The sequence below is a fragment of the Myiozetetes cayanensis genome, unplaced genomic scaffold, assembly GCF_022539395.1.
Source record: "Myiozetetes cayanensis isolate MyiCay16 unplaced genomic scaffold, myiCay2020 scf13, whole genome shotgun sequence".
Lineage (NCBI taxonomy): Eukaryota > Metazoa > Chordata > Aves > Passeriformes > Tyrannidae > Myiozetetes > Myiozetetes cayanensis.
Genome location: NW_026086937.1, coordinates 16,218,030 through 16,230,308, shown reverse-complemented (window position 1 = coordinate 16,230,308; position 12,279 = coordinate 16,218,030). Strand labels below are relative to the sequence as shown.

General features: G+C 38.5%; 1 long non-coding RNA gene across 9 annotated transcripts in view; it reads left to right on the top strand.

Moving 5' to 3' along the window:
* LOC126636094 (uncharacterized) overlaps window positions 1-12,279 on the top strand; it is a 280,135-nt gene that overhangs the window by 28,297 nt on the left and 239,559 nt on the right. The window lies entirely within an intron of this gene.

The following is a 12,279-nucleotide window of genomic DNA, read 5'->3' as shown; positions in this document are numbered from 1 at the left end:
TTGAAGTGGAGAATGCCAAAAAGTTACTTTTATATCTGAATTAATTTTCCACTTCTAGTTCTTACCATCCTATTCACTTTCAGTTTCCTCCAGGATTTGTTTTCTCACATGGTATTGAGCCATTTGCTGCCTCCTAATGACTGACTTATAAAACAGCAAACATGGAAAATTTCCAAAAAAACTTTTTTGGAACTGTCAGTGCTGCGTATTTTGTGATGATCTCCCCATTTTCATATGTTTGTCACTGATGAGAAATTCGTGAATTTTTTATGACTGTGCTCTGTGATATTTTTAGCAGAACATCAAATTTTCTACCCTGAGAAATACAGTAAACAGTGCCTTAATGGGAAACTCTTGTAGCCCTGAGAATGGAAAGAAAGACACAAGCAGTTGACTTTGTTTGGATCGTGTCATTTAGATAACATGAGAATCTGTGCTTTCATGGGCTTGCATACCAATGTCATATGGTGCTTATTTTGGTTAAATAATTTTCTCCTTCCCCTCCCCTGTTTAAAAATCGTAATTAACCTTTCTTTGTTTTGTTTTCTGTCCTTCCTCCTTTATACCTTCTTAAACTCTAAGATATAGTATTCATTAATGATTTTGTCAAATCTAATAGATTTTAATAGATTATTTAACAAATGAAACAGTAACAAAGCAAGACAGCATTCCTCACGGTCTCATTCTTGTATCAGGGCTTGTCATCTCACTCTGTGTTGTTCTTACTGCAGTGCAGCACAAACTTGCTCAAAAATTTTGGGACCTAGCAAAATGTTAATATTATTAATCATATTGGATGTAGACATCATAGGTTTTCTCTGTGTAATCCTTCCCCTCTCAGAGGTCCTTGTAAGCAGTACACATGGCTTGAACTCAGATGAGAGTGTAGAGTGGAGTTCTGATTTTGCCCCCTACTATTTACGTGTATTTGTGGATAGTCCCTAAACTTTTCCCTCGATTGAGTTTCACTCAGTGACAGCACTCCCGTTGGGGCAGAATGTTTGTAATCCACTGTAAGGTTCTGAAATGTGGTTTGGATCTTACAGGAGTATCTTCAGCTGTGCCTGATTTCAAGCTACCGAGTTTTATGCTTAAAACTTTCAAGCTCAAGCGCGTTTTGCATTAAACTATGATGAATTAGCATAATAAATTACTAGCAGTGTTTTTCTAAAATAAAGGTCCTCTATCATTTTAATCACCTGTTGGGAAGGCCTTTTTGTGGGAGGCACTCATTGCAACAAAATTCTGCCTTTTTTTTTTAGAATATATATAAATGTATGCATAATTTATATGCATAATTATGTTAGTCTTTGATTTCAATCTTTGAGAGGAGTTTACAGCAGTGACACAATAAAATGGGGAACTGAAGTTGTCTAATAAGTTCACAAGTTCATTTTCTCTGTTAGAGAACGTAATCCAGTGAAGCATAAACTGAACAGGGAAATGTAGACTGTGACAGGTTAGCAACACTGTGGGTGAGCTGTTGTATCTCTTGAAGCTACTGTTGAGTATAAATCAATAATTCTAGTGCCCAAGGTTAAGATATTTAATCAGGTGGTTTGGGTGTTTAATCAGACTGTGCTGGGTTGGGATGGGAAAAGGTTTTCAGTGGAATTTTCAGGGGCCTTTTATTGTCTTAAACAGCAGGAGGTGATGACAAAGGACAATAATTTCTGGGTCTCATGTGCTCTCTAGGGTTCTGCATTGCCTGCAAGAAACACTTTTCTTTCCAGATAAATTTCTGTCCCTGAACACTGAAGGAATATTCAGCCTTAGTGAATACCCAGAGCAGATTATGATGGAACTGGGTTCTCACAAAAGTAGTAAGAAAATGCAGATCTAGGCAGTCTCACAACTGGAAGGAGTCCCTTAAAGGTAAGGAAAAGATGAAACAGGCTACAGAAATATGTCAGAATTAGAATGAGTATAGAGTGTTAAAAAAGAGATAAGTGGGTGTTGTTGAGATAAGGAAAGGGCATTAACACTTCCATGTCCCTGGGCCCAGGCCCTTTTCCTCAGGGTCCTTAATCACTATTTAGATTGACTGTCCCAGGGCTGACTGCTGGATTCAGTTGAGAGTGACGTCTGTGTTCACATTACCTTAAAAATGGTAATGATTTTTTAAAGTTGATTTTTCTCACTATGTTGTTACCATTCAGTGTGGTGATCTTAAAAGAGATGTGAGCTTGTCCTCTGAAACACTAAATAAAGTGAGAGTTCCCACTCAGGCACTGATCAGTAGACCAAGAAAGGTCTGCAGTATCCTGTGCTGCACAGTCCTGTTTCAGTCTTTTCTGGTACCAATGTTTAATGACATCACGTTGGTGGGCTGGGAGTGTTGTAGCATTAGTTTGAAAAGTGAAGTAACATGCACAGTGTCTCTTTTTAGTCCATGAATAATATTTTGTCTTCCCTGCACAACTGGGAGAAAAAAAGGTTCCAATGTTATTTTTGTAGTTTTGTTGGATGAGGAAGACATTTTTAAACTGATGATTTGTTAATTACCTGTCATTTTGTTTATTTTTCAAAGAGCATAAAATCTGTGGCATGACTGGGGCTACAAGCAGTAGTTTTTTTCCTTTTCCTGGTTAATAAAGCAGACCTGGGGGACACTCACAGGAATATTTGTAACTTCAACTTCTTCAAGGACTTCTGGCATAGCAACAGCAACATGAAATTGTCCTCTTCTGACAATTTGTCCTTAGACTTAGAAAGTCTAAGTCATAACACTCTCTGAGAAAACTTGATCTGAAGCAGAGTTTAGAGGTAAAATTACTGTTTGCTGCAAAGCTCCTTGCTTTGACACAGCTAGACTGCTTTTTACCTGAGAGACCTCCACTGGGATCCCTTCTAACTGATTCAGGAAGTGGAAGCTGTGCATTCATTGACAGTATGTTAACACTGAGGGATGTCCTTTTCAGCATCAAGTGCTTATAGCCCTTAATGGTATTTCTGATTTTAACTGTAGGGCATCCCTTCCATCTTACTTAAAAACACTACCCCGTGTAAAATAGTTTTGTTGTGGTCAGCCTGTGAAAGGTGGAATATTTAGAACAGCCACACGGAGCACTGTGTGCTTCACTGGATATCATTCATTCTTCATTCTTCCAGTGGCTATCCTGCTGACAGGGATACCTAGTGCTCCAAACAGAGCACTCTCACTCCCTGTGCCATGATGTGCAGACAAGCCACAATGACACCTCTGCCCCTGCAGTCTTCTGAGCAGTCCAGTGTCTGCTCTCTGAAGTGTTATTAACAAACACTTCCCAATGCTGACTCCTTGTTTTAAAAGAAAGTGGTTTAAATCAACTATTTTGAGTTGAGCTATGGTTGATTTTGGGTAGGGCGGAATTATATGATGAAGGATCCAACATGCTATTGCTTTTTCACATCCCTGTCACAAAGAGAGCCTGTGGTAGATTGCAATATCTGTGCCTGGTCAAGGAGGTTTTGTGATGTAAATTACTTGTAGTGCTGTTTCTTAACCCTGTGTAAGAGGAGCCAGGCTTAAGAGAGGCAGCAGGCAAAATCCACGAGTGGCAGGAGCTCTAGTAGCCTCCTAGGCAAATAAACTCTGTAACTGTGCACGAGACAGTGGAGTTCCTCTGTGAAAGAGAGTGCACTTGGTGCTGAACTGCTGCCTTAATGCTCGGGACAGCTATGGCTGGATTCCACTACAGTTAATTGCAGCTAATTATATAAAAGGTATATTTGGAGCCTGAGACAAAGGATATCAGTTAAAGTAATGGGCAAGCACAAACTCTGATGGTGTTAAGTCCTTTCTCTGTTTCTGTGTCAGATAAGCCTCATTAGACAAAAAACACAACTAGATTTGAGCTCATAGTATGCCATGTACAGTGTGTATTTTATCCACATTATATACTTTATGTACATTACTACATCTTAGATTCCTGTTTGCAATAATCTTTGTGTAAGTATTCATGGGTAGAATTGGATTAAAGTCATCAAAGTTCCAGACTAGGAATTTACAGGGATGTTTCTTCTATTTTGAACTGAAGAATGTTATGATGTACCAGGAATGTCTCTCAGATTTTTTTAACTTTGTTGATTTTTTTATATCCTTTTCTACACTGTCTTCTCTTTCTTTCCAGCTGTGTACACCTGAGAGCTTTCTAGGCCACCGATTGATGACTTAGACATCTGTTTATATATGCAGTAAAGACCCAGTTTATATAAGCAGTAAAGACCCAATTCTTGACTGGAGATTCTAGTTGCTTCTGTACCTTCTTATTTGTGAAAGCAGAACAGTATTTTTATTTTAGCCTTGCATATGTGTATAGAAATAATTGTACCAGTAAAATAATATCTGACTGACAACCTTAAAATCAAAGCTCCAATTTCAATTTAGAGGATTAAGGAAGGAGAGCTTCATGGGCAGTAACAAACGAAACACTTTTTATCTGGCCTTTTTGTATCAAGACTTTTTATACAAGCCTTCTGCATGTTGTGGAAATGTGCTAATTATAACATGGCACTATTTTCCTAACCTAACTTTGCAGATCCATGAGCCTAATCTTGTACTGTCAGTAAAATACTTTTGAATCTAGTGGGAGGTGGTGCAGCTGTGTGAAGAGCTCTTGAAATATTTGTCCACTTCTAGGACTTATGTTTGCTGTGTGAAGTGATTAAGATCATTGCTGCTCGTTTTGTGGTTAGCAAGACGCTTGTTAAGAATTCTTATCGTTCTTTGTTTCAAAAATAAAAGTTAATGGGCTAAGAATATTAGACTAAGTTCCATCATGATTACATTGTTGATAGATCTGACAGTGTATAATGGTATTTCTTGAGTTAGAAACATGAATGTGGTCAAATTTCACTGATATCTGCATTCAGAAAACATAAATGTCCTTGTGCAAAAAATGCTCTTTTACAGTTTGAGGGAGCGAATCCTTGTGGGAGCTCTGTCTGTTCCATCAGCTCTTGTGCTGTAACACCTCCTGTTTCCTCTGCTTGAACATCCCTGCGAGGCTTCTCTTGTAAAAGCTTTGCAGTGGAGCCCCTCTGGTGTCCCTCAGGACTGACAGGTAGGTGTGACTTTTCTTATGCATCCTGCTTTCAGTGCAAGTCAGTGAGAAGCAGCAAATATGTGGGCAGCAAGTATGGACTGGAGGGAAATTTGGACACTGTTTTGTAGAACAGGTATGAAGATTACACAATACATGGAAAGTGTTGTGGTGTTCGAGAGCAGGGAAAAATTAAGTGAGAGAAACTGCAATCTGGAAATTTTTCCCCTGTGAAATGCACATGGCAAGGGGCTGAGGTCTCATTTTGGTTTGTATATTGTTGAGTCAGGGTAAACCCTGAACGGACTTGTAGCAGAGAGCGAAGTTAAAATGCATTTGGTTTAAAACAGAATATACAACATTTTTTTTTTTGCTTGCTTTCAGCAACTCACTGTGAAAATCCAGCCTATTACAGATAAATGAAAGAGAGAAGTTATGAAATGAAAAGTAGCTGTAATACACAGATTGAATGTTTGGGTGGGAGTGAAAGTAGGAGTTGCTGGGTTGGAACAGATTCTTCAAGACCTGTCACATCATACCATTAAAAGAAAGAGTTAGACATAGTAATTTTAAAGGGATATTGTGTAAAACTTGGGAGATATTAATGCAGTAAAATACATTGATGGATTCCAAACTTACAGTTGGTTATGTGTATTATACTTACATAATAACTGTAGATAGCAAATACTTGCTGTGTGTACGGGATTGCTTGTGAAGGGAAAGATTACAGTGTATTAGAAAACTTTGATTCCATCAGCTCCCTCTGTGTGAGTGCTTTGCAGTTTCATTGGGTGGCTCCTGTAATGGATTGATTTTTGATCAAATTTGTGATATAATCAAAGTCCATCAGAAAGGTCATAAATGCTCTTATAATTTATATTCTTGGCAGCTGCATTTCTCATATGAGAAGACCAAAAGATGGAGAAACTTAATCAGTTTCTTCTGTTCTGCCACAGACATCTTAATGGCCATGGGCAACTCACTTTGTCTACCTGTTTTCCACTGGTACCTCGTCCTATACTGGTAGTATTTTGATAATAAATAAAATATTTTAAAAGTACTTAAATGCTATGGATAAGTGGATTGTATAAATTATCAAGATTTTTTTGATACAGCAGAATATAAAACTGTATAGTACTTTTTCACAGCCAGGCATTTTGTTCTAGATATGTTTGTAACTACCTGGTTCCCCACACTGTTTTATCTGGGCACCTCACTATTTGTACCTATATTTGCAATGCCCTGCTTCCCATTTTATTGTGGGGTCCTTGCATGTAGAAACTAGTTTGGGGTTTTTTTCTTAGGGTGTCAGGAAACGTCTGAGGAGAGTAATGAATTGAACTCAGCCTGCTAGCACTAAATTCTGATCCAGACTTCCTTTGCCTTCCATGGAGAGCCCATCTCAGGCTCCCACTGAGGTACTGGAAAGTCTTTGCTGACAGTCAAATTTGGGGTTGGTAAGTCCCATTTGTTGGATGTCACAAAGAGGTAAAGTACTGGGAAGAAACAGGAAGCCTGGATTTTCTGGTATATCATTAAGGTGGTGGAATATGCATTGAAAAGTATATCTGAATTTTAAAGCAGTATCTCTTGCTTCTTCTTCCATTTCTTCACTGTTTTCCAAACTGTATCAAGGAGAAAACCTGCTTTAAAAATCCCTTTTTTAAGAAAAGAAGAAGAGACATGCTTTTTAAAAGAATGTGAGGGTTATGATATATATTTAACAAAGCCTGGGAACTTGGAAGTGTAGACAGCCATTGTCTTGTCTTAACCCAGCAGTGTGAGTAAAGGATACAGTGTCAGATGCAACTTTGAATTTTCCTGGCTTCTGTCACTTCACGTCACAACCTTAGCATTAGTAATATACATTTTTTTTGTTGAGGAACAATAGCTAAAAATGTATTTTGACTAGTAAAATTAAGAAGATGACATGTAAATCATAGAAGTTCACTGTGAAATAGTAATGTGTGTCATTTTTTAAATACAAGTATAATTCTGAGCACATGGTAACTACTATCTATAGCTACAGAAATATCACCACCTCCTGCCTTTTGGCAAGAAACTGTATTTTAAGTTTTATATATAGATTACACAATGACAGAGAGGGAAAAACTTTTAGCTCAGCATTATACTTTAGTGCAGAGCAGGAACTAAATATAGTCACTGTGTCATCACAGCAAGGGTGCTTTTGGCAAAAAAGCATAAAATAAAACATCAGAGATGGACATTAATGCTGTTATACAGTCATTAGAGATAAATGAAGATGGCTACAGAAACAACTGATTACAGGAAATCCTATCATGAGTGAAAACAATTGAACCTGAGCAATGTCATTTCAACCAGTAGGACCTGTTCTGTTAACTATAAAATTCAACTCATTAATCTCATTTTAACTGAGGTTGGAGCAAGCTGTGAGATTTCAGACTGTGAGACCAATGCACACTCTAATCTTAACTAGCCAAAGGAGTGCTTTTGGCTACTCCTTCCTTGAGTGTAGCAACTCTTCAGGCCTGTTGACAAGACTCCTACACTTCCCCTAAGGATTTAAGAACGGAATACATTCACAGAGGAAGGAGAGAGCAGAAGAAATGTTAGTAGTTCAGGATGGCTGCTCCATTCTTCAGGTCTGTGCTGGTCTCTGTCTTTTCTGTCCTCTCTCTCTCTCACCCTTTGAGTATCAAGAGGAGGAAGAGTCTTGAGGACTGAAACTGCAGCTCCAGGAGGGACAAATACGACTGTGGGAAAAATGATACAATTCTGGGGTGGGTAATAGGGAAAGGAAGAAATTGAGCATTTTCTGGGCAGGAAGAGTGACAGACATTATTGAATATAGGATTTAGAATGTTTTTTTGGACTCCAAGCCCCAAATAGCCTGCAGGTGCAGGTCACTTAGGAGCTCATGCAGAGCTCAGTTCAAGCAGGAGAACTGGACAGTGTCAATTATGTGTTTTCTTACAAAAGCATTGCTGCTTGACAAAAGCAAGAATAACCCATTATAAGCTGGATTTTTATTTTAATTGAGGTTTGTTTTTTTTAATTTGTGGGCTAGTTGAGGTATGATATAGAACAACTGCGTCAAGTCCTGGAAGTCAATTTTGGCCTGTCCTGTTCCCGTTAGTATTCAGTCAGGGAATTAATTCTCACATGAGATTCAGGAACTAATCTGCCCCTCCCAGGCCAGGGCTTTCCCCTGGCATGGAAAGAATCCCATTTGCTGAATCATGATGTGTTTGCAAAATAGGGCAATTTAAATTTAAAAGGGTCGTACTGACAGCCAGAATATTACGAGGTGATTATAGACCCTTCATCTGGCATATTAGAGTGTAAATCTCCTCAAGCAAATAGTGAGTACTTTTACAAAATCTGGATGGGGCTCTAATGATGGAAATACTGCAAAAAGGAACATTACCACCTCTAGCACCATCTTGTGTTTTCCCTTAAAATGAAAGTGGAGGAGGGTCTTGAACTCCATCACAAAGTACAGAGATTGTCCTGTAAATTTGTTAGTCAGTCTCTGCCATTGACTAGCACGGGGATTTAAGTAGAAAGATATTTAGGCAGGATCCTTATTAGGCCTACTGTGGAATAAGTAAAGATCTCCTACTCTGTTTTGATTTGTGAGGAATAAGGGATGATTTGCCAAGCTCAGGGAAAAAATGTGGCAACTCTTCTGCCAGTTTTAGTTGTATGGCATTTAAATTACATGTAATCCCTCTCTGAGATTTGGTCCTTTTGTGGATCTGGACCATAGTACTTGGCTGTGGCGTGGTTTTGTTTGGGGTTTTATTGTTTTTGTTTGGTTTTGTTCACCAAGAGTTAAATTCACAAAAATATTTGCGTGCTCTACTCTCGTTTCCATAAACATATAATTAACTTTGTAGATCTGGTCCTAAGAGCCTGATCCTGTAAGAATCATGACATATCATAGCTCTGATGCTGAAGCCAGTGGAGTCTTCATGTGTGGAGCAGAAAAAGGTCACATACAATGTAGATGGTTTGTCCTGTACGTGAGATCAGGAATCACCATGGTTACTTATCCAGTATTTGGTGCGTGCTCTCTGGTGCTCTCTCTTCTCTTTCTTCTTATGTATGTATTTATTTATTTATTTACATTTTTATATTACACAGAAAGCAGATCCTAAATCTAAAGTGTGAAAAAATTTTCTTTGTGAAACTGTAGCAGGAGCCTTTTGAATGTTTATTGCTTTGCAGCAGTGATGAGTCCATCCATATCAGGGAGCAGTGGCTGCTGCCGTGTGCTGGAACTGCTGCTGGTCACCCAGTGTGGTTCCTGACCTGAACATCCCTGCTTGTCAAATGAGAATTGTTTGCTTTATTAATATAGAATAGTTATAGTCTGCATCACCTGCATCCTCTTATGGGACTGTACATTTCCTACAGCAGTGGCAGCTCTCTGGATGATAAGTTTTGCATAACTGCAGGTAGGAGTTTCTATTTAGTACTTGAGGAGAGAGTCTTTCAGGAGTGATTTGGTGGTCCTATTTATGAGTCCTGCTGTCTGTCACTTAGCAATTCAGTGCTTTTAGTGCTGCTGAATGGTAAAGTATTAGCAGTGCAATCCAACTCCACAAATATATTTATTTATATAATTTTAAGACTAAACATTAAAGAATCAAGCCCAAGTTTTTTTTAACAAGTACACTAAATATTCTTGTTCATCAAGTATATCCTCCTGTTTCTTGATCACGTCACAGTGGCAATAAGGGGTGGGCAAACAGACACGTGAGCTTGTCATTACATAGAGGAGATTGCTCTGCAATTAAGTTACTAGTAGGTCAAGTAATATTTCAGTTTCTAATTTCTGTTTTTAAACACCCAAAGCACTCACATGAATCTGGGGAAAGTTAGGCACCAAATTAAGAGTTGAACTGCCTTTGTGTGTATAGAAAATAGAGCTGTTTCAGGCATTTCTGAGGGTATAGATGATAAATGCTGCTTTTCTAGTGGCAGCTGAGCTTAGTTTGGTCATATGTGGTTGTTCTTAACACGTGGGATTGTGGGTGACCTTGCTTTTCTTGACTATAGCCTTGAGGGACAGGCTGATACTGTGGAATAAAATACTAGTATTTTAGGAATTATTCTTCCCTGATTTCTTGCTTGCTGCAGTTAAAATACTGGTTTATACTACTGCATTTATAATGTAGGCTTACCAGTTAAAAAAAAAAAAAGAAAGAAAGAAAGAAAGAAAAGGAAGTTAAGTTACTGTAACAAGCTAAAAGGAAAGTTAGTGGGAGGAAAGTTGTTCAGCTGAAAAATGGAAGCTGCTTTTTATTTTCCTCTGATGCTTCGGAGCAGATTTTGAGCAGTGCTTGTTATGGAAAGAGGATAGTCATGCAAAATAGAAGGTAGGATTTTTAATAAGGAAAGTAATGATGGAAAACAACCAACAGGAATATGGACAGGTAGGGAATAATTAGAGATCATCTTTAAATGGCAGAAGAGTAAGAAATTTTTGCTCTGTTCACATCATTCTGTGTTGTGCCTTTTGCTGGGATTTTACACATTAGGATTGCCACGTATTGCTTAGTATTGTTAATACTCAAAATCCTGGCAAAAGGTTGACATTGTAATGGCTCTAAAGGACCCATTTCAATGTAAATCCTGAGGGTCTATCAATGTGCAGGGGATTTATGTGGGTGAGTCCCATTAATGGTAATGGGACTTATGTGCTTAAATCTCTTCTGCATTGATGGGAAAATAGACTCCTTAGTATGCAAAGTCTCATTTGAAATCAAAGAGCATTTGCATAAGGTCCATACATAGCATGGAACTCCGTGTGTTATAAACAGCATGAAAGAAACATAATACACCTTAACTTCTTCAGTGGATAAATACTAGCGGGGAAAGAATATTTTGATATTATGCGTTTTATTTTAAAAAATGCTACAATATTTACATCCAATGTTTGTAAACCCGAATAATTGTGGTTTTATTACTGTGGACGATTGCTTTTTTACGTGGAGCGTCGAAAAAAATAATCGCGTATTCCTGCGGAAATTTTGCGCTGCGCTCACGCTCGGCACTTTCTGCATGAAATTTTTAATGTGGGACGACTTGGAGTGAAAGCAGAACCAGGATTTACCGTGGCACCGAGCGGTGTCTCCAGGGGCTGCCACCGAGTGTCGCTGTTGGCAAGAGCAAAGTTAAACCGCGCCCGGCGCAGCCCGGGGAGAGTTAAAATATTTTGGAGGAGGGAACGTGCTCCTCTGATCTCCTCCTTGCAATACACAGGTGTTTGTTTTGCTAAACTGTTTAGTATATATCGCTTACCTTAGGGAGGCTCAAGCGGACGTGACTGTGTAGCAACAAAATGGTCCTATTGCTCGGAGAATGTCCGAAGTGTTGATGGCCTGCTTTAGTCTTTGCTGTCTGGCATCCAGATTTGCAGTGTTATTTTAAAAGCTAATTGTGTGAGCAAAACCACTTTAATTATTCTGCTATTTCTGTGGTTTTGAAGTCGGTTAAGGAGAAGATGAACTTGATTTCGCTGGTGCAGGCAAGAAGTGGCCTGCAGACTGTTTTTAGTTGGTTTTTGTTGTTGTTTTTTTTTTAATCAGAAAAGGAGGGACCTGGATGTAGGTAGCAATTGAAGGAGAGAGTTTTGAGTATGTGTGGCTGTGCAAGGTTTCATCTGCCTACAAGAGGACAAGCTATTTTATGTCTCCTGTAGCACCTCAGCTCAGGAATTGGTATCAGTTCTTCCAACGAGACTTCTCTCAGACCGAGGGGCCCTCTAAGGAGAGAGATCAGAGTTGAATGTATTTATATATTAAGGATATCTGCTTTTTGTGTTCAGGATGAGTTAATAATTTGTCACTAGAGACATAAAATTGTAGAATATAGGTGTTTTCCTTTACTTTTGTGTGAACAGTATTAATCTTGCAAACCTTATCTCATCCTGTGAGTACTAGAAAATTAACAGTTGCTCTAGAAATGCAGCTTTAAGTAAGCTTTAACAAGCATTCCAGAGTGTAAGAAACCACTACAAAATTCCTTTCTTTTTGGTGGGCAGAATAAAAGTTGTTTGTGGTTTATACCAGAAACATATTTTTACTTACAACACTTCTGTTTATTTAGAGAGGGTGATGCGTGAATGGCACAGGTGAAAGCAATTTGTACAGTTTTTCAACGAGTTGATATTTGTGAGTGCACTGACTTTTGTCTTTCCACTTCTTAGTAGCAGAAAATATGAAATTATGTGTCCTGATTATGGATTTCCTAAATGATGTTTTAT